Genomic DNA, 13,097 nt, shown 5'->3' with positions numbered 1-13,097 from the left:
CCCAGCCTGCTCCCTCCACCCAGCCTGCTTTCTCCACCCAGCCTGCTCTCTCCACTCAACCTGCTTTCTCCACCCAGCCTGCTCCCTCCACCCAGCCTGCTTTCTCCACCCAGCCTGCTCTCTCCACTCAACCTGCTCCCTCCACCCAGCCTGCTTTCTCCACCCAGCCTGCTTTCTCCACTCAGCATGCTTTCTCCACCCAGCCTGCTTTCTCCACCCAGCCTGCTTTCTCCACTCAACCTGCTCCCTCCACCCAGCCTGCTTTCTCCACCCAGCCTGCTCCCTCCACCCAGCCTGCTTTCTCCACCCAGCCTGCTCTCTCCACTCAACCTGCTTTCTCCACCCAGCCTGCTCCCTCCACCCAGCCTGCTTTCTCCACCCAGCCTGCTCTCTCCACTCAACCTGCTCCCTCCACCCAGCCTGCTCCCTCCACCCAGCCTGCTTTCTCCACTCAGCCTGCTTTCTCCACCCAGCCTGCTTTCTCCACCCAGCCTGCTTTCTCCACCCAGCCTGCTTTCTCCACTCAGCCTGCTTTCTCCACTCAGCCTGCTTTCTCCACCCAGCCTGCTTTCTCCACCCAGCCTCCTTTCTCCACTCAGCCTGCTTTCTCCACCCAACCTGCTCCCTCCACCCAGCCTGCTTTCTCCACCCAGCCTGCTCCCTCCACCCAGCCTGCTTTCTCCACCCAGCCTGCTCTCTCCACTCAACCTGCTTTCTCCACCCAGCCTGCTCCCTCCACCCAGCCTGCTTTCTCCACCCAGCCTGCTCTCTCCACTCAACCTGCTCCCTCCACCCAGCCTGCTCCCTCCACCCAGCCTGCTTTCTCCACTCAGCCTGCTTTCTCCACCCAGCCTGCTTTCTCCACTCAGCCTGCTTTCTCCACCCAGCCTGCTTTCTCCACTCAGCCTGCTTTCTCCACCCAGCCTGCTTTCTCCACCCAGCCTGCTTTCTCCACTCAGCCTGCTTTCTCCACCCAGCCTGCTCCCTCCACCCAGCCTGCTTTCTCCACCCAGCCTGCTTTCTCCACCCAGCCTTCTTTCTCCACCCAGCCTGCTTTCTCCACCCAGCCTGCTTTCTCCACCCAGCCTGCTTTCTCCACTCAGCCTGCTTTCTCCACCCAACCTGCTTTCTCCACCCAGCCTGCTTTCTCCACCCAGCCTGCTTTCTCCACTCAGCCTGCTTTCTCCACCCAACCTGCTTTCTCCACCCAGCCTGCTTTCTCCACCCAGCCTGCTTTCTCCACCCAGCCTGCTTTCTCCACTCAGCCTGCTCCCTCCATCCAGCCTGCTCCCTCCACCCAACCTGGTCCCTCCACCCAGCCTGCTCCCTCCACCCAGCCTGCTTTCTCCACCCAGCCTGCTTTCTCCACCCAGCCTGCTTTCTCCACTCAGCCTGCTTTCTCCGCCCAGCCTGCTTTCTCCACCCAGCCTGCTTTCTCCACTCAGCCTGCTTTCTCCACCCAGCCTGCTCCCTCCACCCAGCCTGCTTTCTCCACCCAGCCTGCTTTCTCCACTCAGCCTGCTTTCTCCACCCAGCCTGCTTTCTCCACCCAGCCTGCTCTCTCCACTCAGCCTGCTTTCTCCACCCAGCCTGCTCTCTCCACTCAGCCTGCTTTCTCCACCCAGCCTGCTTTCTCCACTCAGCCTGCTTTCTCCACCCAGCCTGCTTTCTCCACCCAGCCTGCTTTCTCCACTCAGCCTGCTTTCTCCACCCAGCCTGCTCCCTCCACCCAGCCTGCTTTCTCCACCCAGCCTGCTTTCTCCACCCAGCCTGCTTTCTCCACTCAGCCTGCTTTCTCCACCCAACCTGCTTTCTCCACCCAGCCTGCTTTCTCCACCCAGCCTGCTCCCTCCACCCAGCCTGCTTTCTCCACCCAGCCTGCTTTCTCCACCCAGCCTGCTTTCTCCACTCAGCCTGCTTTCTCCACCCATTCTGCTCCCTCCACCCAGCCTGCTCCCTCCACCCAACCTGGTCCCTCCACCCAGCCTGCTCCCTCCACCCAGCCTGCTTTCTCTACCCAGCCTGCTCCCTCCACCCAGCCTGCTTCTCCACCCAACCTGCTCCCTCCACCCAGCCTGCTTTCTCCACCCAGCTTTCTCCACCCAGCCTGCTCCCTCCACCCAGCCTGCTTTCTCCACCCAGCTTTCTCCACCCAGCTTGCTCCCTCCACTCAGCCTGCTGCCTCCACCCAGCCTGCTTTCTCCACCCAACCTGCTTTCTCCACCCAGCCTGCTTTCTCCACCCAACCTGCTTTCTCCACCCAGCCTGCTCCCTCCACCCAGCCTGCTCCCTCCACCCAGCCTGCTTTCTCCACTCAGCATGCTTTCTCCACCCAGCCTGCTTTCTCCACTCAACCTGCTCCCTCCACCCAGCCTGCTTTCTCCACCCAGCCTGCTCCCTCCACCCAGCCTGCTTTCTCCACCCAGCCTGCTCTCTCCACTCAACCTGCTTTCTCCACCCAGCCTGCTCCCTCCACCCAGCCTGCTTTCTCCACCCAGCCTGCTCTCTCCACTCAACCTGCTCCCTCCACCCAGCCTGCTCCCTCCACCCAGCCTGCTTTCTCCACTCAGCCTGCTTTCTCCACCCAGCCTGCTTTCTCCACCCAGCCTGCTTTCTCCACTCAGCCTGCTTTCTCCACTCAGCCTGCTTTCTCCACCCAGCCTGCTTTCTCCACCCAACCTGCTCCCTCCACCCAGCCTGCTTTCTCCACCCAGCCTGCTCCCTCCACCCAGCCTGCTTTCTCCACCCAGCCTGCTCTCTCCACTCAACCTGCTTTCTCCACCCAGCCTGCTCCCTCCACCCAGCCTGCTTTCTCCACCCAGCCTGCTCTCTCCACTCAACCTGCTCCCTCCACCCAGCCTGCTTTCTCCACCCAGCCTGCTTTCTCCACTCAGCCTGCTTTCTCCACCCAGCCTGCTTTCTCCACTCAGCCTGCTTTCTCCACCCAGCCTGCTTTCTCCACCCAGCCTGCTTTCTCCACCCAGCCTGCTTTCTCCACTCAGCCTGCTTTCTCCACCCAGCCTGCTCCCTCCACCCAGCCTGCTTTCTCCACCCAGCCTTCTTTCTCCACCCAGCCTGCTTTCTCCACCCAGCCTGCTTTCTCCACCCAGCCTGCTTTCTCCACTCAGCCTGCTTTCTCCACCCAACCTGCTTTCTCCACCCAGCCTGCTTTCTCCACCCAGCCTGCTTTCTCCACTCAGCCTGCTTTCTCCACCCAACCTGCTTTCTCCACCCAGCCTGCTTTCTCCACCCAGCCTGCTTTCTCCACCCAGCCTGCTTTCTCCACTCAGCCTGCTCCCTCCATCCAGCCTGCTCCCTCCACCCAACCTGGTCCCTCCACCCAGCCTGCTCCCTCCACCCAGCCTGCTTTCTCCACCCAGCCTGCTTTCTCCACCCAGCCTGCTTTCTCCACTCAGCCTGCTTTCTCCGCCCAGCCTGCTTTCTCCACCCAGCCTGCTTTCTCCACTCAGCCTGCTTTCTCCACCCAGCCTGCTCCCTCCACCCAGCCTGCTTTCTCCACCCAGCCTGCTTTCTCCACTCAGCCTGCTTTCTCCACCCAGCCTGCTTTCTCCACCCAGCCTGCTCTCTCCACTCAGCCTGCTTTCTCCACCCAGCCTGCTTTCTCCACCCAGCCTGCTCTCTCCACTCAGCCTGCTTTCTCCACTCAGCCTGCTTTCTCCACCCAGCCTGCTTTCTCCACTCAGCCTGCTTTCTCCACCCAGCCTGCTTTCTCCACCCAGCCTGCTTTCTCCACCCAGCCTGCTTTCTCCACTCAGCCTGCTCCCTCCACCCAGCCTGCTTTCTCCACCCAGCCTGCTTTCTCCACCCAGCCTGCTTTCTCCACTCAGCCTGCTTTCTCCACCCAGCCTGCTTTCTCCACCCAGCCTGCTTTCTCCACTCAGCCTGCTTTCTCCACCCAACCTGCTTTCTCCACCCAGCCTGCTTTCTCCACCCAGCCTGCTCCCTCCACCCAGCCTGCTTTCTCCACCCAGCCTGCTTTCTCCACCCAGCCTGCTTTCTCCACTCAGCCTGCTTTCTCCACCCATTCTGCTCCCTCCACCCAGCCTGCTCCCTCCACCCAACCTGGTCCCTCCACCCAGCCTGCTCCCTCCACCCAGCCTGCTTTCTCTACCCAGCCTGCTCCCTCCACCCAGCCTGCTTCTCCACCCAGCCTGCTCCCTCCACCCAGCCTGCCATAGCTGGCCATATGTCTGAGGTGTGAAATATATCGTAAACTGTAGAATAGTAGATAGATAAAAGAAAACTTGAACAAAATGTCCTTTAACTAATATCTGTTCTGTTGGTTGTGTTGTCTTAGGGTTTAGATGAGGCAGGCGTACCAGGCCTGGACAAAGTGGACAGCTTGGCTGAGTATCTGGTGGAGCTGAGGAACAAAACCTCTCTGACGCCGAGCAACCAGGAGGTCAGTAACGTGTTGTTGCTTGCTGCATACATGCACTATGCACACTCCTCAGCTCACTGGAACATTGCTGTGTCCTCATGTACAGTTGTGTTATTTCCCTGTTTAGGTGAGCAGCATTGTTGCTCTGTGGCAGAGCCTGCTGGACTTTGACAAGCAGAGGGTGGTATTTGCTGCAAGGCACCAGGACAAGCTGAACACTGGGAGGTTTAGGTCCCCCAAAAAGAGGCAGGAATTTACCCCTGGGGTGGAAAGTGTGAAGCGTCATGCCTTAACAACCACAGCCCCATCTGCCCAATGGCCAGACTGCTGCCGCCTAGTGGAGACCATCTTTGTTCGCCTCTGCAGGATCCATCATAGTCCAAAAAAAAGAGGGACAGGCACATTCTCATGATGGGACCTGATCCTTCAGGACTACAAAAAGATCAGGCAGCTCATTTTAGCAAACGGAGCTATCATGCAGCAGACTACCTTGCAGCTGGTGGATGTGAGCTACACCACCCTGGTTCAGTGGCATAACCAAAGGGTGAAAAGGCAGGAAACGGCTGTGGTGCAACAAGGACTAAACCTTCCAAGCCGGTTTTCCGTAGCTGCTGACCCACTTCTCCCCGCCAATATACGTCCCCATTATGCCATACCACATTCAGAACCAACACATATTTACAGTTTACCACCTAACACTGTGGGACAGGCCAAATTAAAAAGAAAGCTAAAATTTACCGATGATACAAGTCCACCAGGACAGCAGCAGCTTCTCCCTGCTCCACCCAAAAGGCCTCAGGTAATGACAATTGCTCCAGTGGCCTCACAGGTTCGTGTTATCCCCACTACTCTACAGACACAGAGTTTTTGGACGTTCTCTGCCACTCCTCCACATGCTGTGCTCTGGCTCCTGTTTTGGTCCCTCCTCTGGCTCCTGCTCTGGCTCCTGTTTTGGTCCCTCCTCTGGCTCCTGCTCTGGCTCCTGTTTTGGTCCCTCCTCTGGCTCCTGATCTGGCTCCTGTTTTGGTCCCTCCTCTGGCTCCTGATCTGGCTCCTGCTCTGGCTCCTGTTTTGGTCCCTCCTCTGGCTCCTGCTCTGGCTCCTGTTTTGGTCCCTCCTCTGGCTCCTGATCTGGCTCCTGCTCTGGCTCCTGCTCTGGCCCCTGCTCCGGCTCCTGTTTTGGTCCCTCCTCTGGCCCCTCCTCTGGCTCCTGCTCTGGCTCCTGTTTTGGTCCCTCCTCTGGCTCCTGATCTGGCTCCTGTTTTGGTCCCTCCTCTGGCTCCCGCTCTGGCTCCTGTTTTGGTCCCTCCTCTGGCTCCTGCTCTGGCTCCTATTTTGGTCCCTCCTCTGGCTCCTGCTCTGGCTCCTGTTTTGGTCCCTCCTCTGGCCCCTGCTCTGGCTCCTGTTTTGGTCCCTCCTCTGGCCCCTGCTCCGGCTCCCATAGCAGGCTCCACTCACCCTAATAGAGCACCCCGAAAACTGACCCGCAAAGTTTCGCACAACACGTGCAAAAAATGCGGGCAGTTCAGAATTGCTGAAACAGGACACAGCCAATATAGAGGGCAAATTTACTGTCCCTCTAGTGAAACTCTAACTAAAGAGCAGTGGCTGGAAGAAATTAAAAAGAAGACACAAGTGTACTCATTTATACTTTTTTAGCATTTACAAACTTTTTTTTGTTGTATATAGTTTATATTGTGGTACAGTCTTTCCACCTCCTTTGGCATTACTGGGCGCTTCGAACAAGTGCACCACCATTTGTCGGCGGTCACCCTGTCTCTCACAGCTGCTGCTGTGGCTCCAACTTCAGCTGGGACCACTTCTCTGTCCCTCCTCTCTCTCTCTGCCCGTTCTAACTCCATCTGGGGAAGTTCGGCATCTGTATATTCTGGTGCATAAAGATATCTCTTTAGCTCTGTGGTAAAAGGGATGTCTTCATCATCAGTGTCGTAGTCAGACATGATGACGTTAACTTTCCGAGCAGTAAACACCGTGAAACAGGCGCAGCTGTCGCCAGGCGGCAGCGCGCATTGATACTGCAACCTAGTGCCAAGAGATTGTGAGGTGTAACTTTTTCGCAAGATACGATTTTGTGATAGAAATGTATTACTCTTTTGAATGCATATTCTTTAAGAAAAACGCTTTATATGTGAAGCCCCAGCCAACTAGCCGGACTACTTACTTCACCCCCAAACCGAGGCTGTAACTCAGCTCACAGGACGCACCGGGGGGTAAGAAAATGTTTATAAATAATATTTCTAGTATGGGATGTTGTACAGCTTCATGTCAAAAGAGGCGAACTATCCCTTTAAGCCTGGTTACATGCATTCATACAGGATTCATAAAAAGGATGTTGGCTTTGCTCCCTTCGATAGCTCAGTTGGTAGAGCGGAGGACTGTAGGTGCCCAACAACAGTTATCCTTAGGTCGCTGGTTCAATTCCGGCTCGAAGGATGTGCCAAGCTTTTGTATACAGAGGCTCTTTTGGCCAACTCCGTCAATCCTTTCAAAGCTTTTGGAACATGCTGTTTTACGAAAGACTGTTCCACTCTCTATTGGATTTGCTAAGGGCTAGTGGCGCAATGGATAAAGCGTCTGACTAAGGATCAGAAGATTCTAGGTTCATCTCCTGGCAAGCTCGGCACGCTGGTTTTAGTCTCTCACTTCTCCCACTGCTTTAGAACAGGATCACTTTAAACCAGTGGTCCCCAAACTACGGCCCGCGGGCCACATCCGGCCCGCTTAACAATCCCTCTCAACATGGCCTATTTTTATTTTTTTTATTTTAAAGTTGCCCAGTAGAGTACAATGCTACGCCAAACACAGACGAACCTGTCATCCGTTCGGGCCAGCTTCAAGGTAGCTAAACTGATAGCAAGCTGTGGAAAGTCGTTCAGTGATGGGGAGTTCATTAAGAAGTGTTTGAATGCTGTCCGGACAAGAAAGATGCCCTGAACGCGGTTAGTCTGTCGGCATCTACAGTAACCAGGCGAATAGAGGAAATGGGACATAATGTACATATCGTACACATAACTAAATCACATCACCTCATTGTTACCTGACATTAGCTTGTGTTTTTATTTTCTATAAATAAAAAGTGTATCTGTGGTACTTCAAATAAACACGTGAAGACTTTTTATTACTTTTTTTTCGAAAACCAACAGGTGGCGCCAAGCGAAGTGCAGCTGCAACAAACGATCATTATAATCTCCATAATAATACTGGTTGTCACTTTGGTCCATATCATTTCCTGTTATAGACTGACCTCGGCCCCCCATCACAGAAAGGAAAGTTGATGTGGCCCCCACCCAAAAAAGTTTAGGGACCCCTGCTTTGAACCTTCTACTCCCTGGGTATCCCAGCTCACTTACGCCCCAAAGATACCTCACAGTGTGTCGTCTTGCAACACATGTGGCTGACCCCACACCGTAAGTAAAGCTCGTCTTCCTCTTTATCTCTGCTGTCAATGATTTTGCTCCAAACACAAAAAAAAACATGGCTGCCAGCCACATGCCGCAGAGCTACATATGCTATCCTTGGATACGAAGGTGTTTCGGATCACATCAAAGCCACACACGACAACAACCCACAACCGGCCGTGATCGTATAGTGGTTAGTACTCTGCGTTGTGGTCGCAGCAACCCCGGTTTGAATCCGGGTCACGGCAACCCCCCGACCTAATTTGTTTGCTTCGCTGAAAAAAGATCCCACTTTCAACTTAGATTTCTTAAACTTTAAAAAAAACAATTTTGTCTACAGGCCTCTGTCCCGTATCAAAGGTCTGAAAGAATCAAACAGCACAAATGCAGAAGGTCTGCCCATTTAAAGAGCATAAAAGGGGTCAAAGTATCAAACAGGCCCCAATGAGAAATAGTGCCTTTTTAATGAGTCGCCAAGGCCGCACATGCTATGTGTTTTTTAGCTCTTCTAAAGGGAGGGTTTTCACACACCGCCACACCCAAAGTATAAACATCCTAACAACAGAAGATGAAAATCGTGTGCCAAATGAATGGATGGATAGACCTGACAAAAAAAGAACCAAAACAAAAAGGCTGGACTTTTGCGCTGGACAATGTGAGGGTATATTGAGGATCAACATCTGTGTTGGACGATGTGGAGACTTTCCCAGATAGATGCCAGATATGTTTTTGTAACGACTAAATGCATGATAGAAACTGAGGCTGATTTGATCTGAAACGCATCTGAAACTGATGGTTTCTCATCACTTTTTGTGTTTATTTACTGATAAACAGGCCCAAGCCCCTGGCTCCCTTCCATAACTCATTTGGTACAGCAGAGAACTGCAGGTGTCCCATGATACGCATCTTAAGCCTGGTTACATGCATTCATACAGGATTCATGAAAAGGATGTGGGCTTTGCTCCCTTCGATAGCGGTAGCGGGGGACCGAGCGTCTGTATAATCTCCTCCAATCACGTTGGCCCATTTCCATCTTTCTCCATCTTTGCCGTCAGCCAATCACAGTAGTCCTTCTCCAACATTGCTGGGACGGACCAATCGCAGCCCAGAAGTTCCATCTTTCTGACAGCCAATCACGATGCCGCTTCTCCAAAAATTCATCCCGCCGAACTTCAAATGTCTTTACCGAAAGCTGTGGAAAAAGGTAAATATATCGCTAATATCATTGTATTCTGTCAACTATCTAACTTGGTCGGTGTGAAATATGTATTATAGAGAGAAAAAAATAAATAAAAAAATACGATAACAGAAACGACTGCCGTTGCCTCCCCAGACGTTAACATTAAATTGATTTTTCATTCGCCGCCAAAAGGAAACACACTCGTTATAATACTCAGACACTCGTTATAATATTGTATTAAGTTAGCTAGGTAGCTAGGCAAATATTAATGATATATTAAAAAGAGAAATTACGGTTAAAAAGAAACGACGTTGACGTCGCATCGCCGTCGACGTGTCCAAACGTGACTTTTAGAGCCATTTTGTTTTGGCTTTTCAGTATCGTCTCCATCATCGTCACATACTGTTGCAGTCACCGTTGTGAAACTTATTTTGACCACTTTTGGACTTTTTCTATGTGCGAGTTTCCTCCAAGAGCAACGACTAACGGTAATGCTGGCCCCCTCCCCGGTTACCGGCATCGGTATAACGTATAACGAACGTATTCGTAACGTATAGCAGTATGTTAAACCTGTATAGTATTCATTTCTATTGTCACAAAAGTCTTGACTATGCACTGCTACCAGTTGATAATAAGCTACAGTACGAATTAAATCTGTCTACTGGTAGTATTCACTTCACCAAAGTCTTCAATATGCACTGCTTCTATTAGTACTAGTTGATAATAAGCTACGGTATGATGAATGAAATCTGTGTAGTATTCACTTCTGTTGTAATAAATATATAATATGTAGACTACTGCTCTTTGTTAATAATTAGCTGTGTGCTTGTGTGACTGTAAGAACTTGTGTGTGTGCATAAATATATGTATATTAGTAAGTTAAAAATATTGCACATTGTTCATATTTATGAATAAATATTAGCCGTTTTGGTATAAATATTCTTTCCCTGTTAATGGCAGATGGCTTGCAAACAAAAAAAGCACAGGGCCATGGGAGAGGAGGAGTGGATACGCCGCCTTCGTAGATTTGCTGCCTCAGGCGTTTGGCCCTCTGAGGCAGGAAACAGACCAGCACCTCGGCAGAAAAAGTGGCATGATCTGTATCTGAAGGTAAACCTGGACAGAGTGATATGTGTATCATATTAAATGTAAAGCTATGACATATTTAAACGGAACACCTTCTTATTCGCTGTCAAACATTAATACAGATTGAGAAATGCCCAATGCAGACGAGGGGACAAATGTCACTGTTTGGAGGTGCACAGAGCTGTAACTGTGGTTTCCATGCAAAGAAGGTATCAGAAGTTTCTCATATAATTATGACGTGCTGGTGTTGAATTCTGTAGTATTACAATTTTTTCATCTTCTCTGTGAACCTGTAGCCTTCCAGTTCGCTCCCTGACTCAGGACCCTCATGTACAGTGGCACAGCAGCCAGGGCCTTCATCTGCTGGACCTTCATGCACGGTGGCACAGCAGCCAGGGCCTTCATCTGCTGGACCTTCATGTACGGTGGCACAGCAGCCAGGGCCTTCATCTGCTGGACCTTCATGTACGGTGGCACAGCAGCCAGGGCTGTCATCTGCTGGGACCGTACAGTCAGGACCCTCACCTGCTGGTGAACCTAGAAGGCCCCTTTTGACTTTGGCATCAGTAAGTAATGAGGATTTACTTATGCTGATATTTATCTTGATGTTATTAATATACTCAACTATAAAAAATGTACAAAGCCCCAGTGAAGGTCATTTTTTTCTTTTTGTCAGTTTACAAAGCCACGGTTTGGTGGCTCTCATGGTGCCATGTTGAAGCCAAACCTAAGTTCGGCTGGGAAGCGTTCATCTAAGGTAATGTAAAGAGAATGATACATAGACTGACTTTGATTTTAAAAAACATACACTGTTATTGTTTTCATGTAGCAGTAACTATAGTGGGACTTTCATGCATCCGTTTCATGTTGAAATGATCTGGTTTTATTGACTGCTATACCAATAATGGATAGATTCATTCATTCATTCGTTATCATCTAAGGTTATCCTATATTGTGAACTGTGCCTTTATTCCCTCAGACCTCTGACATATCCAGCCTCATCATCAGCCCACCCAAAAGAACATTGTCACCGCCTGGCCGCAGTTCCAAGTTGTTCCTGCAAACTGTCTCTCCTCTGTCTCTTCCTCCCTCTCCTGTTCCTGTATCACCAGCTCCTTCCATTCTGCCCTCCACTGCTACAGTTGTAAGAAGATATTCTACTACACTTGAAACAGGAACTGCTCTTAAGTAGATTGTTATCATATCTATGTATTTACCTTATTTTATTTTATTTTATTTTTCATAAAATAGGAAGTGTCATCTGCCACCTCCTCCTGTGTATCCTCTGGAACCCCCTCTGCTCCTCTCACCTCGCCATTTCCTGAAAATATGGAGATTCCACACGTTTCAGATGCTGCCTGGCTGCCCACAAAGCTGCTGAAGACAATACCACCGCAAGACCAGAAGTGGATTTCAGCAGCCCTGTGGAAGAACCAGCGTCTGCGCACAGACCTAAAACTGTGGTATGATCCACCAGAGCCGTCCCTTATTTATCATCAAGTCCCCACTCCAGAGCGCTTTTTCCATCACCGGCTTCTCTTGTGGATGCCATACCATCTGTGGAAGGTCAGGCTGTCCTGTCCTGCTTGTGGCACACAGCTCACAAGCTATGGAGCTCACAAGAGAGCCCGACACATTCTGGATGTGGACAGGTATTACCTGATGATCACCGAGACTCTCTGGTGCAGTTCAGCTGGTTGCAAGACAACATATCTTTCCTCCAGCAAGACAGTCTTGGACCAGCTGGACTTGGCTCACAGGCTGGAGTTCAGATTGATTCTGACTCGAAAGTAAGTATACGTAGATAATTTTGCCTTAGTTTGTTATCAAGAAATTAGAAGGTTTTGATGTTTGTCTCATTCGGTCTCTCGTTTCCTTTGTTTTATACAGATTCGCTTGTGATGTGCGGGTGATCCGTTTCCTGAGGGAGAGGGCCCTTGGAAACAGTCCCACCCGCTTGGTCAGACAGCTGAGGGAGAACCACAGCGAGGAATGGCTTAAGCGCCTCTGCCGTTACCTTGGAGCTTGCTCTGACTTTGCTGCCAGGCCAAGCCTTTTTCCCGTAACATTCCAGGATCCCCCTGAGCCTGTGGATGTTCCATCGCACCGATGGATGCTGGCTGTGTATGGGCGGGACATTTTGTGCAGGCTGGACCACATCAAAGCCAGCATAACGTCCACCTTTGGCAGTATCCTAAAAATGGACTCCACAAAGAAGGTAAGTATTTTAACTGCTAATGCTGTGAAATTCAGTAAATACATGTAAAATAAATACATAATTATAACCCTGATGTTCAGATACAAATTCAACAATTTATTTAGGCATTCACTGTGTTTTCTGTGCTATTGCAGATCACCAAGAAGCTCTCAGGCACTGCTAAGGGGACAGCCTTGTGGCTTACTTCTGTAAGCAATGAGAGAGGGCAAATCCTGATCAGTGTCCTGTCTGCTCAGGAGGGTCCTGCCCTGGACAGAATGGCAACTGGCCTCATCTCCAGGTACAGTAATGCCGGAGTGGCTCCACCTCAGCTGCTGTACGTCGATTGTGACTGTTGTCGGGAGGGCAGAGGACAGACCAAACTGAAGGAGAGATTTGGTGGGTGGCCAGACCTCATAATCAAGCTGGACATTTACCATTTTATGCGCCGACTGGCATCAGGGTGTACAAAGGATGCTCATCCTTTGTACCCTGTCTTCATGGCGAAGCTGTCGAGCTGCATCTTCGAGTGGGACAGAGGAGATGTTGCCTTGCTGCGTCAGGCCAAGCGGGAGCAGCTGAGACAGGAAGGCATCCCTGGCATCACTGACACTCTCGTCGATCAGCGCATCAGCAAAGACGAGCTGGCACTGCACTGCAGGAGGCAGACAAGAGGAGAGCGGCAGACATTGGGGATGATTGAGCAGCTCCTCAATGAACTGATGGGGGCAAAGGGCAGGGATTTTCTTGGTGTCCCTCTTTTGGACCACGAAAGGATGCAGCACATCTGGCAAGTCCAACAGAGGCACGTGA

At 51.2% G+C, this 13,097-nt stretch overlaps 2 non-coding genes across 2 annotated transcripts; both read left to right on the top strand.

Moving 5' to 3' along the window:
- The first annotated feature begins 6,767 nt into the window (after positions 1-6,767).
- trnay-gua (transfer RNA tyrosine (anticodon GUA)) lies at positions 6,768-6,856 on the top strand. The gene is given in 2 exon segments: positions 6,768-6,804; positions 6,821-6,856. It is a non-coding gene; the product is annotated as a tRNA-Tyr (tRNA).
- A 1,141-nt stretch (positions 6,857-7,997) lies between these two features.
- On the top strand, positions 7,998-8,069 carry trnah-gug (transfer RNA histidin (anticodon GUG)). Its single transcript has one exon. It is a non-coding gene; the product is annotated as a tRNA-His (tRNA).
- The last annotated feature ends 5,028 nt before the right edge of the window (positions 8,070-13,097 follow it).

Source organism: Odontesthes bonariensis, chromosome 8 (assembly GCF_027942865.1).
Source record: "Odontesthes bonariensis isolate fOdoBon6 chromosome 8, fOdoBon6.hap1, whole genome shotgun sequence".
Classification (NCBI taxonomy): Eukaryota; Metazoa; Chordata; class Actinopteri; order Atheriniformes; family Atherinopsidae; genus Odontesthes; species Odontesthes bonariensis.
The sequence above is the reverse complement of the archived record's forward strand: the minus strand, read 5'-3'. Positions and strand labels throughout refer to the sequence as shown.